This window comes from Phodopus roborovskii, unplaced genomic scaffold (assembly GCF_943737965.1).
Source record: "Phodopus roborovskii unplaced genomic scaffold, PHOROB, whole genome shotgun sequence".
Lineage (NCBI taxonomy): Eukaryota > Metazoa > Chordata > Mammalia > Rodentia > Cricetidae > Phodopus > Phodopus roborovskii.
This window is the reverse complement of record NW_026125140.1, coordinates 173085-185741: the sequence shown is the minus strand read 5'-3', so window position 1 is coordinate 185741 and position 12657 is coordinate 173085. Positions and strand designations below refer to the sequence as shown.

Below are 12657 nucleotides of genomic sequence, written 5' to 3'. Positions count from 1 at the left end.
GCATAAGTATGTAAAAAAAGAAGTTACCAATTAAAGTGAGAGTGAGCAGGGAGACAATGGGAAGGGTTGTAATTTTTAATTAAAAATAATAAAATAATTAAACACAAATTTTAATATTTTTGTTTGCCTGTGTGCCCTGGAGAAAGAAGGATGCATTTATCATTGGATTCAGGAAGGATTCCTATAAAATTGAAGGTAATTCTAGTAAATTTATCTTTTGCTTTCTTTCTTTCTTTCTTTTTTTTTTTTTTTTTTTTTTTTTTTTGGTTAGTAAGGTGAAGAAATATACTATCTTAATTTTTGAACTCCATTCCTCTCCAGTAAAATTTCCTAATAACCTTTGGTTGTTTTATTACAAATTTTATCTATTATTTAAAAACAAAAATCTGAATTCTACTTGGAAAAAACAGAGTAAAACAGCCAACAGAATTATTTGCCTAATGCTTTATTTTTAAATAGTATTCACAAAGTATGAGATATTTTATTTAAAATATCTGAATAATTAAGGATGAACATTTTTGCATTAACTTTTGTACCAATTTAATAATATATGTGGCAACATTTTTTTACACAATAACTTTAAGCCCATTAACTAACCTTTACCTTTGTCTTTCTTCTAACAAAGCACAGAAAATTCCAATTATATCTTCAAAGGTACAGTAAAATTTTGTATAGATTATCTACTATAATGTGGTATAAATAGGGCAATTTCTGAGTGGTGGCTGTGGAAAACTTATTAAATTTTTCTTCTTATTTTGTGAAATATGAATTGATTTTAGATCATGCTTTATTGAGATGAATTTACAAAGCAGTTGACATTCAAACCTTAACATTTTAGTTACCCCAAGAACATGAAATGTTAACATGTTAATATGTGCATTTAACATATCTTAAAGCAATATTTAGAGTTTCTCCACCATAATAAATGTCAGCTTTATAGTTTTCTATTTTTAAAATATAGTCTATTTGAAGTATTTGTGCAAATGAGTGAGTTTCTTATTCTTGTACTTTCTCTTTGGCCCTTTTTATTCTGTTTTTGTTGTTGTCAAACTTCAGTGTGATTTTATATGTTATATTATTACATTTTATTTTGTTGTATTAAAAATATAGCTTTCTAAGAACAAATGACGGATATTATAGACAATAGACAACCACCTCTTGATGATGATAATGAAGCTTAATACTCAGATCATCTTCAAGAAGGAAACACACCTTGATATAGAAAACTACATCAGGAAACAATTCATACAGATTCTGTGGGTATTTCTGCTGGAAGCCACAAGAATGCTTTCTTGGAAATACTAGCTTTAGCTAATTCATTTTTTTTTTCAGCTAGCTCTAAGGCAAAGGCTTACATCTGTTTGTATGATACCTGGACTTGTGCTGATGATGTAAATAGTGCTTGAGTGTGAGTGACACATGAAGCCCATCTTAGAGTATGGAACCAAAAGGATGTGTTATATCAGGAAAGTTTGTAGAAAAGCAAGTTTTTTATTACCTAGATACAAGACAAATGGTTCAGAGAAGTCATATTCACAATGGTATTGCCAAAGGATGGAGAGATAACAAAATTAGGAAGGTCATCTTAAATACATGTAAATACAGCCAAAAAAAAAAAAAAAACAACAAAAACGTAAATTTTGTATTCTGAACCTAAATTCTATCATTCTTTTCTGTTATTTTCTTACAAACACACACACACACACACACACACACACACACACACACACACACACACACACACACACACTTTGAGGACTGTTAAACCAAATTAGAAGAAATAATTATTTCTCCCTGTGGGTATCATTACTATTCTAAATTTTTCTGCATAATTTATCCCACTGGCTTATCTGTATCCAATATTCTTACAGTATCATCTTTCTTCAAAAATTATAGAAAACTCACCCAGATCTCACCCAGTGGCACCTTTCTTATTGGTCAATGGCCCTATGCTTTTGGATTTATTAATTCTCTTGTTCCAATGTCCTTCATTTCCCAGGTTATTGTGTGAAACAACTACATATATTTTATTTAATAGATACCTGAGATTCTAGATATATATTTTAGCCATGTCTAGGCACTAAGTAACCATGAAAGTCCAACCAGATTTAACAATACTACACCTGTGTGGAACTTAGAATACATACAATAAAGTCCCAAACAAATAGAATGTGAATGTATGATAACATATTAAAACGAAATGAATCATACCTTCTAATTTGAAAAATCTATCAGAAAATCTTTGCTAAAATACTATCCTTAATTGTAGATACTATTCCCATACTAATGAAAGAAATATATGAGATAAAGACTGAGATGATGTGTCGAATGCATACTGGACATCTTCGAAACAATGAAGTGTGGAGATAATTCAAAAGTGATGAGCAGAAATTAAGGACCAAGCTATGCCGAATTATATCATCATTCTTCACTAAAAATTGTGTACTCAGAAAAAATTAGAGCATAGATACAACTCACTTCTTCATTCCAATTTTCCAATTTCTCCTCATCTTTCTAGAGTATCATCTTTTTAGAGTATATGTGTTCCAGTATTGAGGATCTTGCTTGAGAATACCATTCCTGGAATAGATGCCATTTTGAGATCCTAATTTGGTGACTAAATCAAACTCTAACATATTAGGAAGTAAGCTATGTCTAGAACACCTCTTTCTGCATAGCTATTATTAAATATGGAAAACAATCTGTGAAAATAGGCAAACACAAATGCCCCAGTTGTTCCATCACTAAAATTGATCAAAAACTTAAATAAAGCAAAACAGAATGCTGTTCAAAGGGAAAATGCATAACAGAAAGTAGTCAAATAAGTTTTCCAAGTTATTTAGTTTATAAGACAAATGTATAAGTAGGTTTTATTTAATATTATAAAAGGAAATTTAATAAGGATCCTCTACTGTTTTGTTTTGTGTGTCAACTTGACACAAGCTAGAATCATTAGTGGAAGAAGCCTCTGTTAGTAAAATGCCTCCATGAGATCCATGTGTAAGGCATTTTTTAAAAAATAAGTGATCAATAGAGTAAGCCTCAGCCCTAGGCTGCTAGTTCTGGATTCTATTAAAAAAGAAAAAAATGCTGAACACACCATGTTGAGCATGCCAGTAAGCAGTACTCCTCCATGGGCTCTCCATTAGTTTCTGCCTACAGGATCCTACCCTGTTTGAGTTCCTGTCCTAACTTCCTTCAGTGATAAAGAGCAATGTTGAAGTGTACTCCAAATAAACATTTTTCCCCCAACCTGTTTTCCCTCATGTTCTGTTGCAGTGATAGAAAATGTAACTGAGGCAGGTCCCTTGAGTGCCTATAGTTGTACACATGGTATCTCTGTAATTGTGACTGAAAAACCCTGCAGTGAGACAATGGTATAATTGGTGTTTTTCATCAGTATTGTGGCTCCCCAATAATAACAAAGAAATGTATTATTAATTCTGAGAGATCAGCTATTCATCCATTTGTTGTCAGACTCGAGTCCCTTATCCTTCTTACTACCTGTCAGTTCCCTCTGCATCTACTGGAGATGCACCTTCTTTGTCCCACCATCTTTCCTACCCAGAAATCCTGCCTGGCATTTCACCATTCAGCTGTTTGTTAATCCAACCACCAGCGATTATTCTTCATAGTGTGCAAAATCATTACTACAAAACAGAAAGGTATCTACATTGCCGCTGGTATTGTAGTAGAGTCCATTATGTAGAGATAAACAAGTTAATTAATCAGTATTGTAATTAAGAAGTAGATCTCCATTATTTTCTGCCAAGCCTTTCATGATCACAGATCAAAAATATTCCCCATGTAATTAAATATATCATTTCATTTCTTTGCTGGGTTAGAGATTTTTAAGTTTGACATGTTATATGAGAGAAGACACAACAGAACCTGAGGCAATTAGGTGCATTTGTATAGTAACAAAGTTAGATATTGAACAATATTTTATTCTAGAATTGAGTCATTTTTAATTACTTTTATGTTTATTATAAATCCATAGGGAATAAAAGAATCAATTATGTTTCTTTACATGTTGAATTATTAAATCCTTGTCAGATGATTTATAGGAAGTCTGGTATATAAAAATAGACTTATAAAACAGGTAAACTAAAGCAACATTTTAAATGTTAGCCCTTGTCATTTCATATATAATTAAGTTTTCTTCAATTTTCTCACCTGTGAAATGTGAAGATTTTTTATATTTACTAAAATATTGTAAACATAAATTTTAACAATGTAGAAAAACATTAAGTGAAATGATAAAATAAGAATTGTAAGCACTGAATAGATAATGCCTATTGTTAACACAATTAATTACTAAAAGTATATATAAGAACTTCTCAACTACCCTGATCTATTCTAACATGATATCTCTAGAAAATAGAGATATTAAGTTTGTGTTCATCAAAACTAAACTAAACTAAAGTAATATAATTAAACACTGAGACAATGACTAAAGAAATTTACTATTGCTGAAGTATATAACAAACAGTATAAATTCAATGTAAAGTGTATTGATAGGAAAATCGCTATGATTTATGGGAAGAATGTAGGCTTTGTTTCAAGAATATTAAAAGTTCTACAAAATAATAAATAGAAAATTGATAATTCTGAAGTAAATCTATTAATTTTAATTAAATGAGATGAAGCAATGGTACTATCTAAAAGAACATCCTTTAATTTTGGCATAATACAGGAAACATCCTTTATTTTTGGCATAATACAGGAAGGTGCTTACATACATATTCCTCACCACAATAGATTATGTTTTTCCATTGAGAAAGTTGTTTCATGCCTATCAGAGAATGGATACTGGATGCAGGAGCTTTTTATTTGAGCAAGAATGGGGCTCAGACTGCAACAAAAAGAAATTATCCTAAACGTTAGGGATTCACATTCCACATAGCGAAAACATTCTGAAAGGTTAATGATCATTTGTAATGAAATCTGCTAAGCAGATGCCAAGTAAGATAAATGCTGAAACAAAGACATAGGACACAAAAAAATTTACAAAATACCAATGTGTTCCTTTTGGGTTTGCCATCTACGTCTGGGCATGGGGCCTATGTTTAAGTGTGGTATATGTACCTAATAAGACTTCATGGGAAAACATTAACTTTTCCTTCTCAAGAAGTTGTCAGTTGTAGATAGCTTTCTGACTAGGGATGAGGCATCCTATCCCTTTCCCTTGAACCTGTGTATGGCCTGTGCATACTGTTACAATCTCTGAGAATTTAATAAATGTATCAGTCATACAATGCACTCTTTTATTCATATCATTGATCTCTGAATTTTACAATATCTCATCTTCCTCTTCCTTATAGTTCTTCAAGCCCTGGGTGAAGGATTTAATGAAGACAATCTATTTAAGATTCTGGGTTCCAAAATCTCTTACTCTCTATACATTGTCCAGTTGTAAATCTCTTTATTAGTTCCAACCTACTGTAGAAGGAAACATTAATGATATTAGGTTATCAAGAAGTTGATGTATTTAGCAAAGTAGAATATTATTAGGAGGGAGGATTTTGAGGGGAGATATTGTACTGAGATACAATTGATTAAATAATAATGAAGCAGGAAGGATAAAATGAATGAAGGTCAGATTAAAGTAGAAGAAAATATATTGGGAGGCATACAACATGTAGAACCGTACTAAAATACATACATATATAAAATAGTTTAAATGTCATTATATTATAGCAAAACAAGATAACAATTAAAAATAAGAAAGAGAAGAATTTTGTGATGGAATCTATATTCACACAGTTTACACTGTAGTATATTTAACTTTACTAGCAAGTGTTCATTGCCACAAATCATTGGTCCAGCTGGAGGCTTATGGCATCTGCTACACTACCAATAATGGTCTCTCATAGGAGATCCTCTTGTTTATCTTATTGTTGTCCTGGGTCATGGATCTATAGGTTCATCTCTTTCACATGCCCTTTCCAATACTTCATAGATTAAGTGAATGTTGTGGTAGGCCAACACACAGCCCTGGGTCTGAGCCTGTTGCTCATCCTGCCACCTTTTCTTCGTCTTCACACCCAGGTGAGCATTGCCCAGGTAGTTCACTCAATACAGCTTTCATCAAGGAGTAGGCCAGTTCTCCTGCTCTTGAACTCTAAAATGTGGGTCACCTCACTCATATCTCTATGGCTATGTCTGCTGTTTTCCCCAGGCAAGGAACATGACCCTCCTTTTTTGCTATAGGAAACATATGAGGAGGGGGGGGCTATAATACCCACTGAGGTGGCTCACAGGTGCCCCCTACAACAAGAGTCAACACTGGTATGCTGTCCAAGTTGGGTGCTGGGTCCTCTCCTGTGTGATACAGTTGTATGGAGCAGGACTAGTTCCCTCTTTCTCATGTCATCAGGGCAAGCACTCACCTACCACAGGCAGCATGGGGTAAAGAGTGAGAATGCCTCCTTTCCTCACCCATACCACCAATATCCTACTCTCATGCCCTCAGGGTTGGCTCACCTGTGACCCCAAAGTAATGTATTTCCCAGGAGAGGTACATGCCTATGATGAAGCAGGAGGCCGTGTTTCTGGAGTGCAGGGGCAAGCTTTGCCCTAAGGGTAAGGGAAGCTCACCTGTTGTAATATCGAGTGAGGGGCAGGACCAGCTATCCAGGGTCAGTGAAGAGTGGGGCCAGCACAGTACAGCATGGTTCCAAAGACCCCTGTTAAAACACAAACCATAACATCACCATAGAGGCCAGCTGCACCAGGAACATGGACCCAGACATAAGCCTTCTGCAGCTACCCTCAGGTCTCATGCCCCTGTAGCTTCAGTGGCAGGACCTACCACTCAGATCCATCAGTTAAGCCCTGGCAACAGCATGGCGCCTTAACACCAACATGGTCCCAGATATCTGGTCAGACCCTGGACATACCCAGAGCCCTCTGTGTCAACCGAAGCCACGGACACCACATCAGACCCTAGTCTCCTTACCTCTCTAGATCTGCCTCTGTCCCAAGGCCACAAAACATTATGCTTCTCCCTCTTTTCCACCTCCCTGCTCTGTACTCTCTCCCCATATGGTGCTCCCCAAATGGTACCTCTTGGTTGGGTCACAGGTGATGTTTTGTTGAGTACTGCCATCCCCAGCAACAAGGAATGGCACAGAGCTGTTGCCTTTCTTCTCTCCTGTGCCCAGGCTTAGAGAGCTGGATAGTACTTGGTATTATGGTATCTGACAAGCACCTTCAGTTCCTGGTTGCTTGTGACCCCCTCATCAGACCCAAAAGGCTGCAGGTGGCACTTTCTGTGTTCCCTGTTGACGCAGGCCCAGTACTTTATCTTTCTTAACATTTTGGATTGTAGATTATATCTTATTCCAGCCTTATTATCCATTTTTCTTCTCATTTATTACCCATTCATTTTCTTATCGTTTTTACGTTAGTTACCTCCTTAAAATTATAGGTTAGAATATCAGGTGTTTGAACATCCTTTGGCTTTTGGCATTCCTCTCCATCCTTGAACCTTATTAGTAGGTGTTGGGTACTCCATGCATTCAACACGATGAGAAGGAAAAACTTCTGGAGCCTGATCTTTTGCACTGTGGTATATAAAACCTTTCAACTTAGGCTTCTCTACTTTAGAAACAATAACTAGTAGCTAATATAATTCATCATGAACATGTAATAGAGGAATTTAGTATTGTTCTTAAAGCACTCAATATATTAAGAGGTTTTATTCCTCAAAATTTAGGTTTAAGTGAAATATAAATTTCAATTCTGAAAATATAGATGCTGATCTGTATGTGTTTTGTCCAGTTTGTGTTTTATTATTCCCCTCTAAGATAAGTATCTATGCTTAATGTTGTTTTCTTGTTTAATATTTTCATATCACGGTTCACTAGTTTCCCATACCTAAAGGATCCTTTCTTAGACTCATCATCCAAAGTCACCATGATTACAAGCCACACCTTTTTCTAATACTGTACAATTGATGATTGAATATGATGTTTTTTTCAGCTCAGATTTATTTTAAATTTTTGAAATCTTAATATTGTTACATCTCTCCCTCCTTTCATTCCTCAAAATCTTCCTCTGTATACCCCTTGCTTTGTTTCAAATATATGGCCATTTTTTCAAAATTTATATCATATATATATTCTTAAGCAAAATATGCTTTGTCTATATAATCGTACTTATATGTTTGGTTTTAGGGCTGGCCACTTGGTATCAAATAAATAATAGGTAAACCCTCAGATAAGTGTAGTCTTCATTCCTCATCAATGAAACTTTTTTTTGCAAAGGTAAAGACACCAGCAGAAAACCAAAGCCAGCCACAGTCATATAATGCAGTCCCAATGGACCCACATACCAAACACTGTATACTGAAGGCTCAGGGAAGATTGTAGAAAGAGGTAGGAAGACTTTAAGAGTCAGATGATCAGGATATTTGAATGTGTCTCTCAGTAATAGCAGAAGCTACACCCATATCTTCTCAATAACATGAATGATTAAACATGAGCAAAAGGAGGAAAACAATAACAAAAATGACAAAGTAGACTTTAAGCCAACACAAAGAACCAGAAGGAAACAAAGGAATGCAGAGAGTAGGGAAAAAAATAGTCTTTCTAGCTCAAGTTTCTTTTTTTTTTTTTATCAAGTCTTTGTTATTTAAAAATATGATATTCTTTCCATTGAAACCTATATTTGGTAGTTAGAAAGTACTTTACAATAATTTTTACTAAAATCATAAGTACAGAGAAATGGATAAATCCTATCAGTATCTGTAAATCTCACTATGATTGAAAGAAATAAATCATAACCCAGATTACTGTCAGGATAAGCTCCTCTGTAGTGACAAATTCAGTTGGATGGAAACATTAAGTTCTGAGTAACACAATTAAATTTGTTCAGTAAGAAGTTTCAATACAGTGTTGTAATTAGATTGGTTTGTTAAAGAGTGCCCAGATACTGAAACATGGCTTTGCATATCAGGGGTAGTTTCCCTTTGGACTTGGAAATATCTTGTTGAGACACGCTGAATCAAGGTAGCACAGGCTGTGGGCATATTTCAAGTTACCCCTGTTCATCGAATTAAACCGAAAGAGTTTGTCATGAGATCTATGTGGGAACAAATGAAAACAAAGACAAAACCAAACAACTGGGCGGTTAGAGTTTTCCAGGAGACATTCTGGTGAACAGTGGACTTACTTTTTGTTCTAGGCTGCAGGGAAATTCCTTTCAAGCAGCACTACAGAGATGCAAGCCATGGAAATTTCATTCTGGTTCTGTGCCACCCCCGGGAACTTTTAGAATAAGCTTATTGCCTCAGGGTTATATAACGTGAGTTTACTACCACTGCCCTTTCCCTGAAACTCTTGATAATGTAATTATAATCTACTTCGACCACCAGCACCATCATTCCGTTCTTAAAATGTGACATGAGTAATGGGAATTAAATTGACTAATCTGATTTTAAAATGTTGTATTATGTGTTTGTATTTTTTCACACAATACAGACAAAAGAGAGTAAGATTTTTGAAAGGATGTGCATGTGTGGTGATATGTTGTTTATGATCTAACAAATAAAGCTTACCTGAAGATTAGAATGCAAAGCTAGCTGCACTAGTTAGCCATAGAGGCCAGGCATGGAGGTACACACCTTTAATCCATGTACTCAGGAGACAGAGGCAGATGAATCTCTATTAGTTCAAGGCCACCTTGGGCTACAGGAAATTGATCCAGTCCAAAAGAGAAACAACTCACACAAAGGTGATCTTAGCACTTGAGATCTCATGCCTTTAATCTCAGCAAGAGAAGAATAAAAGACAGGGGAGACAGGAGCTCAGTGCAGTCTGATCTTTGGTGGAGACTGATGCAGTCTGGAGATGCAATCTGAGGACAGGATCTCCCCTTTGGTCTGAACATTGGTAGAGATAAGAACTCTTTAGTGACTGGCCCCTTTGTTTCTCAGTTTTTTAGCTTTAACCCTACTATCTGTCTCTGGGCTTAATTATTAGTAGCAATTAGAATTTGTGCTACATGTATTTCTGCTAAAATATAGTGAAACTATTTTGAAAATTATTTTGTTTTTATCCAAGTTTTAGCTTTCTTTGAGAGGGTCAACTGAAGAGCAGGTACAGCAATCCTAACAGACTCTATTTAAACCACTGTCAGGAAACTGTGTCCTCAATTCTTAGTGACACAAATGCACTTAGCAGTCTCTCTATGAGCAAGCATGCTTCCTCCATGCATTTGCTTACTTTTGTTTTGACGTGCTGGTTCCTTAAGAGAGTTTTAATTGACTTTGTTTCTCATGTTGTCCTATCCACTCAAGTTTATTTTAAATGCCTTATTCTATCTATTACTCATTCAACATTTTAGACTTCTCTTGTTAGTGAATAATCTCTTAAAATCACCTTTTATCCAAGACCTTGTACTTATGGTTTTAATGATTTTTAACTGAATGAATTTTTTTTCCTTTTTTTTTTTAAGTTTGAAACAAGGTTGTCAATCCCAGTTCCCTTACCCTCCCATCCTCCCGAATCACCCCACCAAACCCTAGCCCATCCCATTTCTGCTCCAGGGAGGGTGAGGCCTATCATGGGTAGTCTTCAAAATCTGGCATATCATTTGGAGCTGGGCCTGAAACAGCAAGGACATCTGTTCAACTGTGTTCATAGCAGCCTTATTTGTAATAGCAGGAACCTGGGAGCAACCTAGATGCCCCTCCACTGAAGAATGAATGGAGAAAATGTGGTACATTTACCAGCAGGAAGTAGTTTGGAAAGAACAACACCAAAATCCCCAAATATTGTGTATAAATGCTTGTTTTCATTTAATTGAACTTTGTTATATAAAATAAAATAAATTAATAAAACAACAACAACAACAACAAAAAAAAAAAAAAAAACAGAGTATTACTCAGTGGGAAAATACAATGAAATCCTGAAATTCATAGGGAAATGAATGGAACTAGAAAACCATCCTGAGTGAGGAAACCCAGTCACAAAAAAACAAACATGGTATGTACTCACTCACATATGGATTTTAGACATAGAACAAAGGATCACCATCCTAAAATTCACACTGCCAGTAACACTAGGAAACAAGGAGGAACTTAAGAGAGACATACATGGTCCCCTGGAGAAGGGGAAAGGGACAATATCTCCTGAGCAAATTGGAAGCATGGAGGGAGGGGAGAGAGAGTTAGGGGAAAGAGGATGGGAAAAGTGAGCATGAGGGAACAAGAAGACTGAGACAGGGAATGAATAAAATATTATTTCAAAATAAAATATTTCTTCAACTTGTATATTTATAATTATTTAAAAGTAAAGTTTAAATAAATTGCTCCATTATTTAAATACTATTTAATTATGTTTAATCTTTAGTTATCTTAATGTTTTTTTAAATTCATTTTTTTATGAAACATGTCTTTAATTGCTGCAATTAAAATTTTTGTAATTATGGCTTATTTGAAACATAGAATAATATATATTTGCATATTAGGTATCTACTGGTTGCATTGCCTATATATTTGTTCACAAACCTACTTTAGCAACCTTCTAGTCTATTATTCAGATGACAAAACTGAGGTTTAGTGTAAAACAGGTTCTTAAACCAGGCCAACTAGTTGGTTAAGTACAGAATTCTATATAAGGCCATATTTCTTTCTCTATTTAAGTCTGTATCTTAACTAAAGGAATTTCGTGACCATTGGGGACATCCAGCTCATTTTAATAAAGAAAAGAGAGGTCCAGCAGGGTCAAGTGGCTTACCAACAGGGAATATTAAACACAGCTTACACAAGAACACATCACCTCCAAGGCATTAGAAGCTGCAAACATCTCCCTTGCACCCCTAGTTGTTATGTTCTAGGTTTCTCCCTTTGTCATTTAGCTCTGAGAATAAATGTGGGTTAGCGTATGACAGGTGGATAAATCCCTTTACTTCTTTATGTCCATCCTTTTCAAAATACCCTGTGTTATAATTGTAGCTCTAAGTATGCGTCATTACAGATGCCCTTATAAGAAAATCCAGGAAGATGTTTGCAGATAATATAATAGAAAATAAAGGTACCTGAAAAAAAATGGGAAAGGATTTTTTATAAAATTAAATAAATGAAATGAAATGAAAAAGTAAGAAAAGAGTATTCTGATTAGTAACTTTTGTAACAAAACAGATTTCACATTAAGTTATGTTGTTTTACATGTGGAATGTAGGATGATCGGGACTGTTGAAATAAGTAATGGGGAACATGATACCCTCACCATCTATTGAATTTTACCGGGCAGTTTAACTAATTAGGATGCTAAAAGTTAAAACAAAGAAACCTCTAAGTATTTTTTTGTAGAAACAAAGATGTTATTAGCATCTGTAGAAGTGAGTACTTAATTGAACAATGATTTTTAAGCATGGAGTTGAATGTCTTGCTGGTCCAAATTTGAATAATTCAGTTGAATATTTGATTGACATTTATACAAAGAACATCCACTGAAGTTAACTGTGTCCAATGGAAGCAAACAGCAGTTAAAAGTAACAAGTGAATTAACATCTGCACTTTGACCAAGGTTGTAAAGTCACTCAGGTGAATATGCATTCCCCATTGTCTGCTCCCTGTAGCTCATTATTTCACTTTCCCAGAATAATTAACTTATTGCATGAGATTTTTAACCAAGCTGCTAGTGTATG

General features: G+C 34.9%; 1 pseudogene; it reads right to left on the bottom strand.

Annotated features, from left to right (window-relative positions):
• The window catches only part of LOC127226140 (ribose-5-phosphate isomerase-like), a 43115-nt pseudogene extending 35193 nt beyond the window's left edge, over positions 1 to 7922 (bottom strand).
• Between the last annotated feature and the right edge of the window lie 4735 nt (positions 7923 to 12657).